General features: G+C 48.5%; 1 protein-coding gene across 1 annotated transcript in view; it reads left to right on the top strand.

The window, feature by feature from the left end:
• VAT1L (vesicle amine transport 1 like) overlaps nucleotides 1-15,023 on the top strand; it is a 165,926-nt gene that overhangs the window by 53,812 nt on the left and 97,091 nt on the right. The gene's annotated exons all lie outside the window — the stretch shown is intronic.

Below are 15,023 nucleotides of genomic sequence, written 5' to 3'. Positions count from 1 at the left end.
CCTAGAGCCCAACGTGGCATGTGGCACAAAGGAAATGTGTACAAACCAGCTTGATTTCTATGCATAACATTGATTTATGTCCACAGCACATGCATTTCCACTGAATAGAGCAATAAGTAAACAAGCAAAATTTATGGGACAGTGAAAAGGATACCAAGAAAGAAACAAGGTATTCCCTTACTAAGATGTGTCAGTTCAGTGCAGTGGAGTCGCTCAGTCGTGTCCAACTCTTTGCGACCCCATGAACCACAGCAGGCCAGGCCTCCCTGTCCATCACCAACTCCCGGAGTTTACCCAAACTCATGTCCATTGAGTCAGTGATGCCATCCAACCATCTCATTCTCTGTCATACCCTTCTCCTCTTGTCTTCAATCTTTCCCAGCATCAGGGTCTTTTCTAAAGAGTCAATTCTTCACATCAGGTAGCCAAAGTATTAGAGTTTCAGCTTCAGCATCAGTCCTTCCAATAAATATTCAGGACTGATTTCCTTTAGGGTGGACTGGTTGAATCTCTTTGCAGTCCAAGGGGCTCTCAAGGGTCTCCTCCAACACCACAGTTCAAAAGCATCAATTCTTTGGCACTCAGCTTTCTTTATAGTCCAACTCTCACATCCATACATGACCACTGGAGAAACCACAGCTTTGACTTAGGTGGACCTTTGTTGGCAAAGTAATGTCTCTCTGTTTTTTAATATGCTGTCTAGGTTGGTCATAGCTTTTCTTCCAAGGAGTAAGCATCTTTTAATTTCATGGCTGCAGTCACCATCTGCAGTGATTTTGGAGCCCAAAAAAATAAAGTCTATCACTGCTTCCATTGTTTCCCCATCTATTTGCCATGAAGTGATGGGACTGGATGCCATGACCTTAGTTTTCTGAATATTAAGTTTAAAGCCAACTTTTTCACTCTCCTCTTTCACCTTCATCAAGAGGCCCTTTAGTTCTTCTTCCCTTTCTGCCATAAGGGTGGTGTCATCTGCATATCTGAGGTTACTGATATTTCTCCTGGCCATCTTGATTCCAGCTTGTGCTTCATCCAGCCCAGCATTTCACACAATGTACTATGCATGTAAGTTAAATAAGCAGGGTGACAATATATAGCCTTGACATAGTCCTTTCCTGATTTGGAACCAGTCTGTTGTTCCATGTCCAGTTCTAACTGTTGCTTCTTGACCTGCATACAGATTTCTCAGGAGGCGGTCAGGTGGTCTGGTGGCCATCTCTTTGAGAATTTTCCATAGTTTGTTGCAATCCACACAGTCAAAGGCTTTGGCATAGTCAGTAAAGCAGAAATAGATGTTTTTCTGGAACTCTCTTGCTTTTTTGATGATCCAATGGATGTTGGCAATTTGATCTCAAGATGTGTCAGAGAAGGAAAAAATGCAAAGAGATTTTCATTCATTCATTCATTCATTCCCACGTTTTATGAATTCCTTCTGCATGCCTATTGCTGTGCCAGGGGCCCCAGATAAAGAGGTGATTCAAGACATGATGTAGGAACTGGTGGTGTTAATGTTTACCCAAAGGAGATGGATTGATAAACAATATTAAGAGTTAAATAACCGTACATTTATTGCATTTACAAAGAAAGTCAGTGAACTTTGAAAGTCTTTTGTTCGTATGAAACAGCAGGATGAAGCTTTGGGAAGTGAGTTGCTCTTTAAAGAGAACAGGTCATGAGGGGATGGAGAGGGAGCAAAGGTAGGTGGGACAGGGCTGAACACCCAGGGGAGTTCCTCTCTGGAGATGGTGCTTCTCTTCCCTGTGGGACTGAACCTGAAACACTCTCACCCGGAAGCATCCGATGCCACCTTCCCAGACGTCTGATCCAGGAGAGCTGGCGGGGGGAGCAGGGGTTTGAGGGTCTGAGTATTTCATGCCTGGGGCGGGGGCTTTGCTGTGAACTTGTCCTCAGATCTGACAGGAGTGGAAACCAAGGTCCGGCTCTTGGTCCTGCCCAGAGGCCTGACTAATGAGGTGCCTTCAACAAACGGGGATGCTCAGAAAAAGGCACAGAGCCAGAGCACTGAGCTGTGGACACCGTCATCCCGGGCAGGGGCCCTTCCTGCCTCCCAGGCACCGTCACGCGTTGGCTTCACAAACCCCCGGGGTTATGGCAGACAGTGTAGTCACTGGGCCGGGAAGTGAGCTTTTACTGCCTAAGCCCCCACCTTGTGTTTGAACTCAGGCAGCGCTTCTGTCTGTATGTCTATTTAGCACATGCGTGTGTGCTAAATCGCTTCAGTTGTGTCCTTCTTTTTTGACCCCATGGACTGTAGCCCTCCAGGCTGCTCTGTCCATGGGATTCTCCAGGCAAGAATACTAGAGTGGGTTGCCAGGCTCTCTTCCAGGGGATCTTCCCCACCCAGGGATCAAACCCTTGTCTGCGGCATCTCCTGCATTGGCACGTGGGTTCTTTACCACTAGTACCACCTGGGAATCCCTATTTAGCACATAGAGGTAGGTATTATCATCCCAACTCGAGAGATCAAGCTGTCAGTTGAGAATCATTGGGCCATAGCCCCCGGGTGGTAAGTGGTCGATCAAGGGTCAAAGTCCAAGTCTTAACGGAATGCCTACATCTTTGCCCTTCGCTCCAGCCACCCTGTTACTTCCGGTCCTTGACGTGATATTAGGGCACTCACACAACAGTAGGGGTGTGTGTGTGTGTGTGTGTGTTTTAGTCACTAAGTCATGTCCAACTCTTGTGACCCCGTGGACTGTAGCCCAGAAGGCTCCTCTGTCCATGGCGTTTTCCACGCAAGAATACTAGAATGGGATCTCGGGGATAGAACCCAGGTCTCCTGCATTGCAGGCAGATGGTTTACCATCTGAGCCACTAGGGAAGCCCAGGAATAGGTGTGGCCACCCCGTTTACCTAGGGCACTTCCACTTTCTGCCTGTTGAGTGAGCAAAGTTAGTAACAGCATCCCACTCATCCCCTGCTCTCCAAGAGTATCCCATTTTGGATGATGCATTATATGCTCACCCTACCTAACAAGTTTTGGGTTGAAATAGACACATTTATCAAAACCACAGCTCCGAAATGTGAGTACAAACTATAATTTGGCTGAGAACCGTGAATCTGGCATCCCACTGTGCAACAGTAATCATCCAGGAAATGTATCCAGATGCACCGTGTGGAAGGCAGCCAGCCTGGAAGTGGCTCTGACCCACCACGATTTAGAGCCCTGTGAAGGGGACTTTGCCATCTGGCAGCCTGGACTGGCTCCCTGGCCAGGATTCCAGCCACGTGGTTCCCAGAGTCCAGTTCTCAGGCACTGTGGGCTCTGGATTGTCCTTTGGGTACCCGGGTATCTATGGGAAAATAGTCCCAGTGAAAGATACGGATCGCCAGGAGGGCTGGTTAGCAGAGTTACCATGTGCAGCTGGGCAGGCTGTACACTGCATAAAAACACTCAACCCGTGGGGCAACAGTGAGGGATGCTGTTTTGTATTCTTTTATGAGATGGTCAGTCTGATGCAACCGCAGGCGGAGACAGAGGAAGGCTCAGGAAGACGAAGGTCATTATACTCTCTGGTCCTAGAGACAGGAGCATAGCATGCGCACAAGGAAAAGGAAAGACACCAGGGTGCTCAGGAGGCAGAAGGAGGGAGCGGGGCAGATACTGGCTATGATTTTACTGGGGTTTCTGTGGGAAAGGCCAGGCTGGGCTGGGTGGACAGTCAAGGACTGGCTATTTTGAGTCATTTTGGCAGGAATTGGGCTATAGGGCCGGTCACTAATCAACCTTGAGTATTCTTCGGAAGGACTGATACTGAAGCTGAAACTCCCAGTACTTTGGCCACCTGATGCAGAGTGGACTCAATGGAAAAGACCCTGATGCTGGGAAAGATTGAGGGCAGGAGAAGGGGGCAACAGAGGATGAAATGGTTGGATGGCATCATCAACTCAGTGGACATGAGTTTGAGGAAACTCCGGGAGATAGTGAACGATAGGGAAGCCTGGCGTGCGGCAGTCCATGGGGTCGCAAATAGTGGGACACAACCTAGCTACTGAACGACAACACTTACAGGCCTCCTGTCTGGCTGAGGGATAGATAAGGCAGAAGAGAGCTGCCTGGGGTGTATGAACCAGCTACACACACTAAGGAAGAGAGGGTCTCTGGGTTGGTTAGTTTGCATATCAAAGACTGCCCTCGGCCCCCAGGGGAGCCCTTTGTTACTGAATTGGAGCGCCCAGGAGGGGCCTGCCTCTCTGCAGCCAGTGAGGTTCTGAACATGTCAAAACATCACATGATACACAGAAAACTTTAAACATTTACAATACAGATGCCCACACTTCGGTTGCCAAGGCTCACAGCTGTGCCTGTTTGGAGGTGGAGGAGCGGGGAGTGGTGGCCCTAAATTGAACCCTTCCAGCTCAGCTCGCTGCCTTGCAGTCCCAGAGCACCTGGGGGGCTTAACCGGAGGCAAGCTAACAGGGCATGCACGTAAGGACTGCACAAGGGCACCAAACACGTACTGGGCTGCTGCGCTCTGCCTGGCGCTGGCCTGAGTACTCATCTGTCTGCGTGTGAACCTCAGACCAGTTTGGAGTCGATAGCCCTTTCTCTGTTTTATAGATGAGACCATGGAGGCGCCAAGAAATGAAATATCTTTCCACAGTCACACAGCCCATCCATAGAGTGAGCACATACCTTTCCAGCCCATTTCCCGTCATTGATGTAAAGTCAGAACCGCCCAAGGCATGTGGGGCAGATGAGCATCCGAGCAAGGGAGAAAGCAAGGAAGCCTACTGGGCAGCAGCTAGGACCATCCTTCCAAGCCTCCTCGTCTAGAAAGGGCACACATGTGCAGTTCCAGCCCTCAGTCGCCCTCTGACATTGTGGGTCCTCTTTGACCACCTTGCTGTTTGCCACCAAACTTCTGTCTCTTCTGCTACTTTACCCATTCAACATGCAGCTACTGAGACCTGAGCAATGCAACTCACTGCTGTGGATAAAGGTAAATAAGACATGGTCCTCCCCTAAAGGAGCTGATGGGCTAGTGGGAGACACAAGAGAAAGGATTTTTCAAAAGAAAGAGACAGGAAGAAGAGGGAGGAGGAGGGAAGGAGAATCACAGCACAGAGTGGAAGATGGTTGAAGACTGATGTGTATGAGTTTTAGGGTAAAGCAAGAGATGTTTGATGCTTTCAAACTGTGGAGTTGGAGAAGACGCTTGTGAGCCCCTTGTACAGCAAGGAAATAAACCAGTCCATCCTAAAGGAAATCAACCCAGAATATTCATTGGAAGGACTGATGCTAAAGCTGAAGCTCCAGTACTCTGGCCACCTGATGGGAAGAGCTGACTCATTGGAAAAGACCCTGATGCTGGGAAAGATTGAAGGCAGAAAGAGAAGGGGGCGACAGATGGCATCACTGATTCAGTGGGCATGAATTTGAGCAAACTCCAGGAGATAGTGAAGGACAGGGAAGCCTGGCGTGCTACAGTCCATGGGGTCACGAGGAGTGGACACAACTGAGCAATGAGGAGATATTAACTCCACTAGGGATCTCCGGGATGGTGACTTTGGAAGCCTGATTATTGACCACCTGCTGTGAGTCTTCTGTGGTGAATCACATCACACATGTTGCCTCCTTTGACCCACAGTTGACCTCATTGAGTAAATGTTATCATCCCTGAATTAGAGAAGAAGAATCTAGGGGTCAACCAACTTACACAGCAGCTCCAGGACAGAAGTGAGTCTGGGGTCCGAGAGCCCTAGCTTGCTCTGCCACCATGGATGGATCTCGTTTCTATGCAATTGTCTTGATATCAGAACAAAGAACTTGGGCTTAGTGACAATGAGGCCTGAGTTTAGATCTCATCACTTCCTGCCACTAGTATTAGCCTCTCTGAGCCTCGGTTTCCAGTGACTAGCAGGATAACCTTGATACTTCGGAGTCTGTCTTCATGTTGAGAGTATTTTGCTGGGAGGGTCAAATGAGATGTGTGTGGAAGGTCCTGGTACAGTGCTTGGCAAAGAGCACCTGGCCAGTGAGAGACGCTTCCCCTTCCTTCTCTCCTCGTAGCCCCCAGACCCACTATTGTCCTGCAGAGCAGGGCAGTGGCTAAGACTGTGGACGCTGGAGCCAGGTGACGAGGGTTCAGATCTAGTATCTGTTGTCGCTGTATGCCTTTGGGTGGTTACATCCCTTCTCTGCGCCTCAGTTCTTTCTTCTGGAAAATGAGGATGAAGTGGTACCCTCCTCGTGGAGGACGAGATGTGGATGGGATGAGCTGGTGTTTGCGGAGCGCAGAGAACCCTGCCTGGTACACAGGAAGCTCTGAGCAGAGGACACTGGATAAATAAATCTAGACTCTTCCCCACTTTGCCCCGCTGCTTCTCACCTGAGAGCCTGTGCCGTGAGCTCAGTACAGCCTGAGCAGAGGAAAAGTGTAAATATTCACCTTGCCATCATGGATGGGCAGAGCTGTGGGTGGCCGGGGCTGTTTAGCAGCCTCACTGAGGCCCCAGGAGCAGGGAGGCTGAGCTTCTCCGGGCCTCCAGAGCTTCAGACCCTGCTGATGGAGGGGCGGCTGTTTTCTCTTCCTGCGTCTCTGACTCACAGAAGACTGTCAGTCATATCCTCACCTACAGGATCTCAAACGCTAAACCCACAGGCTTCGATGTCAACCTCAACTCGGAAAGGAGGAAGTGGATTGTAGTCAAGGCTCTGCTGTGCTCAGCCATCAGTCGTGTCTGACTCTTTGCGATCTCATGGACCGTAGCCCACAAGGCTCCTTTGTCCACGGGATTCTCCAGGCAAGGATACTGGAGTGTGTTGCCATTTATTTCCTCCTCTGGGGGATCTTCCCGCCCTGGGAATCGAACCCGCGTCTCCTGTGTCTCCTGCTTTGCAGGTGGATTCTTTACACCCTGAGCCATCGGGAGGTGCATAGTCAAGGCTGTAACTGATGAAATTAGAAGAAGGAAACTTTATAGTGCACTGGATCTCAGCAGACTCTGCACATTAGAATTGCCCTCTGGAACTCATAAAATACAGACAAATAACTAGGTACCACCCTGGCTTGAAATAAAACATGCGCTATTAAGGTATTCAGAGCATCCTGGGGGCCTTAGCCAAGTGGAATGGTGCCGTGAAGGATGACTGGCATCAGGATCTCCTGGGAGGCTTGTTAAACCTCCAAGTGTCAGGCTCCACCCCCTTGGGATTCTGATTCTGCAGGTCTGGGGGTGGGCCTGAGAATCTGCATTTCTAACAAGTCTCCAGATGAAGTGATGCGCCACTAGCACCTCACAAGGAGAAGCTGTGAGGTGAGCTTCTGAGCTGTATAATAGATAAAATCAATCATCAATCAAAGGTATCATCCACCAGGTCTTCCCAGAGAAATGTGTCTACTGCTTTTTTGGATTTAAAAAAAAATCCATGGAGGAGGAAATGGCAACCCACTCCAGTACTCTTGCCTGGAGAATCTCATGGACAGAGGAGGCTGGTGGGCTACAGTCCATGGGGTCACAAAGAGTCAGAGATGACTTTAGCGACCCAACAACAAGAAAAAAATAAAAACAATACATAAACTAAAAAATCCATATTTAGACCTTCAGTTCAGTTCAGTCGCTCAGTCGTGTCCGACTCTTTGCAACCCAACGGACTACAGCACGCCAGGCCTCCCTGTCCATCACCAACTCCCAGAGCAGGATCAAACTCATGTCCATCAAGTCGGTGATGCCATCCAACCGGCTCATCCTCTATTGTCTCTCCAGTACCATGAGACCTTGAGCAATTGAAAAATGCCTGTCTCCACTGATCTTCACTTTTTTCCTCCTTCTCTCTCTTCTCCCTCAGCCATTGTGCCCTGGAACTTCTTGCTGTTGAGATGCTCAGCACATACATGTTACAGGGAGTATCATGTGTAGTTCAAGAGTTTTGAAGCAACGGACAAGATAAAGAGGAGCTGATTCTGAAAACATACTGGGGGAAAATACAGAATGTTCTTTGCTGCCTTTGATGGCGGGTCACATGGATCAGCCCACGCAGTGGGATGTGAATTTGCTCTTCTTACAACAATTGAATCAAGTGAATTGTTGAGCAGGCAGATGACAGCACTGATCTGGGGAGAAAGAAGAGTTTCTAAACCTGTGTCTGAATCCCAGTGTGGGAGTCAGTATTGTCATATGAAAAGCATAAGGAGGGCTCAGGTCTCCAACGTACTAAATTTTGTGATAACATTCATTTATCTCTCCTGGTCCAAGTGCCTTTCTGCCTTGATGAAGATGAAAAAGTAAACTGATGGTTCTTGGGAACAGAACAATCCACCCTCACTGTTTCCTCCAGGCGTCTCCTCTATATACCCACCAAGCTTGTTCTTTTCCATTCTTTGACCACAAGAATGATTGGTGGTTTCCGGGAGCTGTTTCAAAAGTGAAAACAACTCGTGGAAGAGATAACCCTAATTCTCTTTTATAAGTGATCTCGGAAATGTCAAGTTAGCAGTAGAAAATTCCATTTTTCACTAAATGTAGGATACTGTGTAAAGTCTCATTCTCTTTGGGAGGCTTTTCAAACAGATTTTTTTATAGACCAGCTAAGAACCAGTCCGTGTGACCTAGAAATCATGGCACTGGAGAGACCACGGGGATCAAGTTCAAGTTCCCAGCTTGTCTAGTCTTTCCCTTCGTATGTCCACATGCAGTAAAGTGCGTGTCCCTTATTTGCCACACATTTGCAAGAGTGCAGTGTGCCGACGTGGTCTTATCCCAGGTTCAGTGGTTGGAATTGGCATTCTCACTCCATTGGTTTAAGTGTATGACTGTACTTTTAATAGTATCTTTATTTTATTAATATCTGTTGCCTCTAGAGGAATGCAAGCTCCAAAGTGATAGGAACCGTTTATAACTCATTCACCTTTATCTTTCCAGGAACTCCCATAGGGTTAGGGTTAGGGTCTAACATACTAGAGGCAGTCATGAAATAGCCCTCTAATGATGGAATGAGCGACAAAGAAGCGACACGCTGAGGTTCAAGGGATGACTGGGAATCAGCCAAGAGAAAAGACAGGAGAGACGGCTACAGGCAGTGGAACCTGTATGTGCAAAGGTCCTGTGGTGAGAGGGTGTGGTGCTTAGGAAAGACTTGGCATTTTTCCATATGCTCAGTCTGTCCAAAGCTAGAGTTGTGGTATATGATGAGGAGGTAGAGAACCTCTGTATCAGAGAGGCCCTTTGAAGCCATCTTTCCATTGTCTCCTACTTCCTTGAGAATCTGATGCCGCATCCTGAATCTCAGTGCCCTGACAGGAGTGCCTATTCCATAATCAAAGATTTTTTCTTTCTTTTTTTAATTAGAGGATAATTGTTTACAATATTGTCATGGTTTTTGCCATACATCAACCTGAATCGGCCCTAGGTATACATAGGTCCCCTCCCTCTTGAATCCCCCCCACCTCCCTCCTCATCCCACCCTTCTCAGTTGTCATAGAGCACCAGCTTTGGGTTCCCTGTGTCATCCATCAAACTCCCACTGGCTATCTATTTCACATACAGTAATGCATATGTTTCAATGCTTTTCTCTCAAATCATCCCACCCTCTCCTTCCCCTACTGAGTCCAACAGTCTGTTATTTTTTTTAGATTTTTTTAAATTAAACTTTTAGCTTTGTACTGGAGCGTGACCAGTTAACAGTGCTGTGATAGTTTCAGGTGGACAGCATAGGGACTCAGCCGTGTTTCCATTCTCCCCCCTCCCATCCAGGCTGCCACATAACATTAAGCAGAGTCCCCCGTGGTATACAGTAGGTCCTTGTGGTTATCCAGTTTAAATATAGCAGTAGGTACATGTCCATCCCAAACTCCCTAACTATCTCTTCCTTCATTCCCCCTCCTCCCCAGCAACCATAAGTCCCTCTCTAAGTCTGTGAATCTGCTTCTGTTTTGTAAATAAGTTCATTTGTTTCATGTCTTTTTAGATTCCACATATAAGGGAGAGCATCTATTCTAAACTCCGGTGGAGTGGGTAACCAGAATTTCAACCAGGCTCAGTCCTGATTCCAGGACAGCTGTGTTAGAAATTGTCATTTAACATACTGAATATGTCTCAGGCAGGTACGAAGCCTTTTATACAGATGTACCTGCTCCCCTGACCTTCCCAGGTGGCACAGTGGTAAAGAACCCTCCTGCCAAGCAGGAGATGGAGGTTTGAACCGTGGGAAGATCCCCTGGAGAAGGAAATGTCAGCCCACTCCAGTATTCTCGCCTAGAGAATCCCATGGACAGGGGAGCCCCGAGGGCTACAGTCCGTCAGGTTGCAAAGAGTGGGACACAACTTAGCAACTAAAACAACCACCTGCTCCTCAAATTGTTCATCTTCTGTGCCCAGATTTTCTGGAATAAGATCTTGCTTTGAACTGCCCGTCTGTTGATAAGAGTCGAACTTCAGGAACCACCCCCCTCCCCAAACAACTCCCTCATAATTATTGGCCTTGGATTTCCCACTGTCTGTGCTCTGCTTGAGGAGACCTCAACAGCCCTGGGATTAGGACCGAGCTGGTTGAAATCCATTCACCTATCTTAACCTGAGACAGAGCTATCCAGAGTGGATCAGTGAAGCCTGCCAGACTGATGTCAAGGACCCATGGCTTCCTCTAAGATTTCCATGTCAGCAACTTGAGTGTTAAGCTGCTGCTAAGCTGCTTCAGTCGTGTCTTGACTCTCTGCCACCCCACAGGCAGCAGCCCACCAGGCTCCTCTGTCCACGGAATTCTCTAGGCAAGAGTACTGGGGTGGGTTGCCATTTCCTTCTCTGAGTGCTTAGCAGGATGGACAAAAAGATTAACAGCAGAGCGGCCAAGGAGTCGGGGACAGCAGAGTCTGACCCCAGCCTTACCACGCACAAGCGCCATAACCCTGGATGGGTTCCTTTTCCTCTCTGAATCCCCGTTTTCAGGTATAAGAGAAAAACAAAGTGTCCCACACGTGATGTAAGGATTTAAGGAAGCTCTTCAGCCCAGTACCTGGCACAAGGTGGGAGGCAGGAACCACGGCCGCTGTGACCGCTGCACGGTCAGCTGCAGGGAAGGGAGGCAGAGGCTTGCGAGCTCTTACATCCTACAGAGGGAAGGGGAATCAATTAGAAACAAGTACATGCAAATCTCCATTTACTGCTGTTGCTGGGAGACTGGATTGTCTTGTTCATTTTATGTTCTGGGTCTGCAGGTAAATTGCAAAATCCTTTTTATTGAAAATTCACTCCGTCTTCCGCAAATGTTTATTGAGTCCATGCTGTTTGCTAGGCACGTGGGAGAAACCGAGGATAAATTAGATGCTGATCTTGCATTCACCTTGGGAGTTGGAGAAGGGAGGGTACAGATTTTCTATAAATGTGAGGGAGAGCACTTTTCTGCTTAAATACAGAATGCTGGGCATTATTTATTTTAGACAGTCACTGAGGATCTTGCAGGGCCTCTCATTGCCTGAGTGAATTAATTAAGAGCTAAAAGAGGGGGTGGGAGTGCTGCAGATAGAGGTGTACTGAGCTTGTGTTTACTACCCATCACTATTTATATAATAATAGACATTATAATACTACATGTACTACTTGTATATTGTGCTAACTATATGTGCATTTATATTATATGCATGCGTGTGTGCTCAGTTGTGTCTGATTCTTTGCAACCCCAGGGACTGTAGCCCACAAGGCTCCTCTGTCCGTGGGATGCTCCAGGCAAGAATATTGGGCATGGGTTGCCACGCCCTCCTCCAGGGGCTCTTCCCAACCCAGGGATCGAACTCACATCTCTCCTGTCTCCTGCATGATCAGGCAGGTTCTTTACCACTAGCACCATCTGGGAAGCCTATACATATATACATATAATACTAGTTTTAGATTGTATATATAATTATATATACACAGTTGTCCCTTGGTATCTACAGGGCCACACCCCTCCCCCAACAGAAATCAAAATCCAAGGGTGCTCAAGTCTTTTATATAAAATGGGATAGTGTTTGCATATAACCTATGCACATCCTCCATGTACTTTAAATCATCTCAAGATTATTTATAAGCCCTAATACAAGATAAATTCTATGTAAATAGTTGCCAGAGGTGAATTCAAGTTTTATTTTCTGGAACCTTCTGGAATTTATTTTTCCAGAATATTTTCAAATCACCGATTGTTGCCTCCACAGATGCAGAATCAGTATCCATGAGGGCTGACTGTAATTGTATTATATAATATATTTATGTATTATATATTATATATAATGCTCACATATATTACATAATAATATAAATATGTAGGTAACCCAGTTACTTCTGTCACTTCATTTTATTACCACATGTATCTTTCTCTTTAAAATGGAAATGGTAACTTTCTGCTTGGGCCAGAGACTAGTTACGCTGAGGGTTAAATCTCTGCTTTATTCCCGCTCTGCAAAGCTAAAGAACAAAGAAATCTGCAAAGTGACAAGGGGCTTCCCCATTACGTCAAACCCCTGTTATTTCTCGTGCATCGATTCAACACATTTTACCAAACACCTGCTCCGTGCCAGGCTCTGCCTGGGGACTGGGGTGGGGAGCCCACGAGGCACCGTCTCGGACCCCTTGAGGTGCATGGATGGGTCAGCGAGCAGCCACAGAAAGTGGCGGCTGCTGTCCTGGAGGACGTTCAGTGGCGGCCCTGGAAGAGGGCAGAGGTTCTGCCTGGGATGCTCGGGAGACGGGCGGCCTCAGAGCGAGTACTGTGAGCTGCAGAAGGGAGTGGACAGCCAGGTCGTGACAGGAGAGGGGAAGCATTTGGGGAAACCGGCACTGTTGCAAACAGCATGTGGGGCTGCAGAGTAGATCGTGGGTCTGCTCCCACTGCCCGTATAACCATAATAATATGGAGAAAAATGGCAATAGGAGTCCTAGTGGTAATGAGTGCAGATGCTTATTGAGTGTTCCCTGTGCTAAGCCTGTGGGTGCATTATGTCCTACAGCAATCTTAGAATTTATATAGTATGCCATGTGATGTATATGCTATAAAATGCAGAGGAGTGGACGGTTACTCAGGGTCCCTCAGCCAGTGAACACAGCACATCAAGCTTTGCCACATCGCACCCTGGTGGCCTTGGCCCAGGCCCCTGACTTCCGTAAACCTCAGCTCCTTCCTCAGTAAAAGAAGGTTGAAGGCTTGTTCTGAGAACACCTAGGGATGAGGGTCAGGGCCACTGTCAGTGATGGCTAAAGTGTGTGTAGCTAGGGAGTGGATATTGGCAAGGTGGCGGCTGTCTCTTAGTGAGGTTACTGGGTCAGATCCCGGGGGGCTGGCCTTGTGCGGTCAAGTAAACAGTGTGCATTTTATCCGGAAGGCAGGACAGGCGTTGGGCAGCCTTGCAGCCCATGAGGAAATGTTCAGTGGTGTGTTTGAGGAAAATCACCCTTCACGGTGCAAAGTCCACGTGGAAACAGCCAGGCTGGTGAGAGGGGTGTTGTCATAGTCTAGGGGAGGAAGTGGTGGTCACAAGGGATGGTGAGTGGAAGCAACATCTGTGCCAACTGGGAGAGGGGTTCAGCACAACTCCATGCTTCCTGTCTTTAGCAATGAGTGAATGGTGCCGCTCCATCCACTGAGGCAGGAAATGCAGTGGGAGGAGTGTTTGGGGTTGGATCATGTCCCCCTGCACTCGTCCAGTTCATAAATTAAAATCCTAAAGCCCAGCACCTCAAAATGTGCCCTTGTTTGGAGGCGGGATCTTCACAGAGGTCATCGAGTTACAACGAGGTCATGAGGGTAAGCCTTAAACCCACAAGACTGTTGTCCTTACAAGAAGGGGGTCTGTGGGCACAGACGGGCACAGGAAAGAAGACCAGTGTGAGGAGACCCAGGGAGAAGACTGCCATCTGCAAGCCAGGAGGGAGGCCTGGGTCTGCTCCCTCCCTCACGGTCATTGGAAGGAGCTGACACTCTGAGTTCAGACCTCCAGCCTCAGAACCATGAAACAGCAAAGTCCTGTTGGTTAAGCCGCTCAGTCGTGGCATTTCGTGACGGCAGCCCTCGCAAGCTCTTACAAGGAGTAACTCATTTGGAGAGAGCCATGAGTTATGTTTTGGATCGCTTGAGTCTGATGTGTGGTTTCTGGAGAACCAGGTGAAGCGGCTGGTAAGATGTAGTTCAATACACAGCTGTGGGCCTCGGTGGGACTAGAGAGGTGAAGGTGTATCAGGAATCTGCCGCTCCAGCATCTATTACACAGTGTGACGAGGTAGCATATAGTAGGAATCTGCAAAGGAGTGGAGTGGATAAATGTCAGATTTGCTCAAGGGCTTCCCTGGTGGCTCAGATGGTAAAGAATCCGCCTGCAGTGTGGGTTCCATCCCTGGGTTCCATCCCTGGGTTGGGAAGATCCCCTGGAGAAAGGCATGGCTACCCACTCCAGTATTCTGGCCTGGAGAGGAGCCTGGCGGGCTATAGTCCATGGGGTCGCAAAGAGTCGGACATGACTGAGTGATTTTCGCTCACTTGTTTAAGGACGGAAGGCAGGATAGGGACTACGCAGCTATGAGCACCAGCTCTAAGCTCCCACCCCAGCAGTACCAACAGTACCTGTCGAATTTTAAAGGATCGTCACGTTGGTTGCTGACATTTACACTCTGATGGGCTATAGCCCACAGGGTCACACAGAGTCGAAAGCGACTGAAGCAGCTCAGGACGCACGCACAGGAAGGATAACCCCTTTTTTGTTCTCTAAAATGAGGAGATACAGAAATGAGCCAACTCCTTGGTAGTTGAGTAATTAAGAACCTGCCTGCTAGTGCAGGGGACACGGGTTAGGCCCCTGGTTGGGGCAGCTAAGGGGAAACCAAGCGGCCTCGGGGCTACTGAGCCCGTGTGCCACAGCCGCTGAGTCCGCCCTCTGGAGCCCACGTGCCGAAACTGCTGAGCCCACAGGTGCGACTGCCGAATCCTGCATGCCCGGGCCCAGGCTCTGCACCCAGGGAGGCCGCCCCAATGAGAAGCCCTCACACTGCAGCTGGAGAGTAGCCCCTGCTAGCCACAGCTAGAGAAAGCCCAAATGCAG

Source organism: Cervus canadensis, chromosome 18, assembly GCF_019320065.1.
Source record: "Cervus canadensis isolate Bull #8, Minnesota chromosome 18, ASM1932006v1, whole genome shotgun sequence".
NCBI lineage: Eukaryota > Metazoa > Chordata > Mammalia > Artiodactyla > Cervidae > Cervus > Cervus canadensis.
Note: the sequence above shows the minus strand (reverse complement) of the source record. Positions and strands in the feature narration are given on the sequence as shown.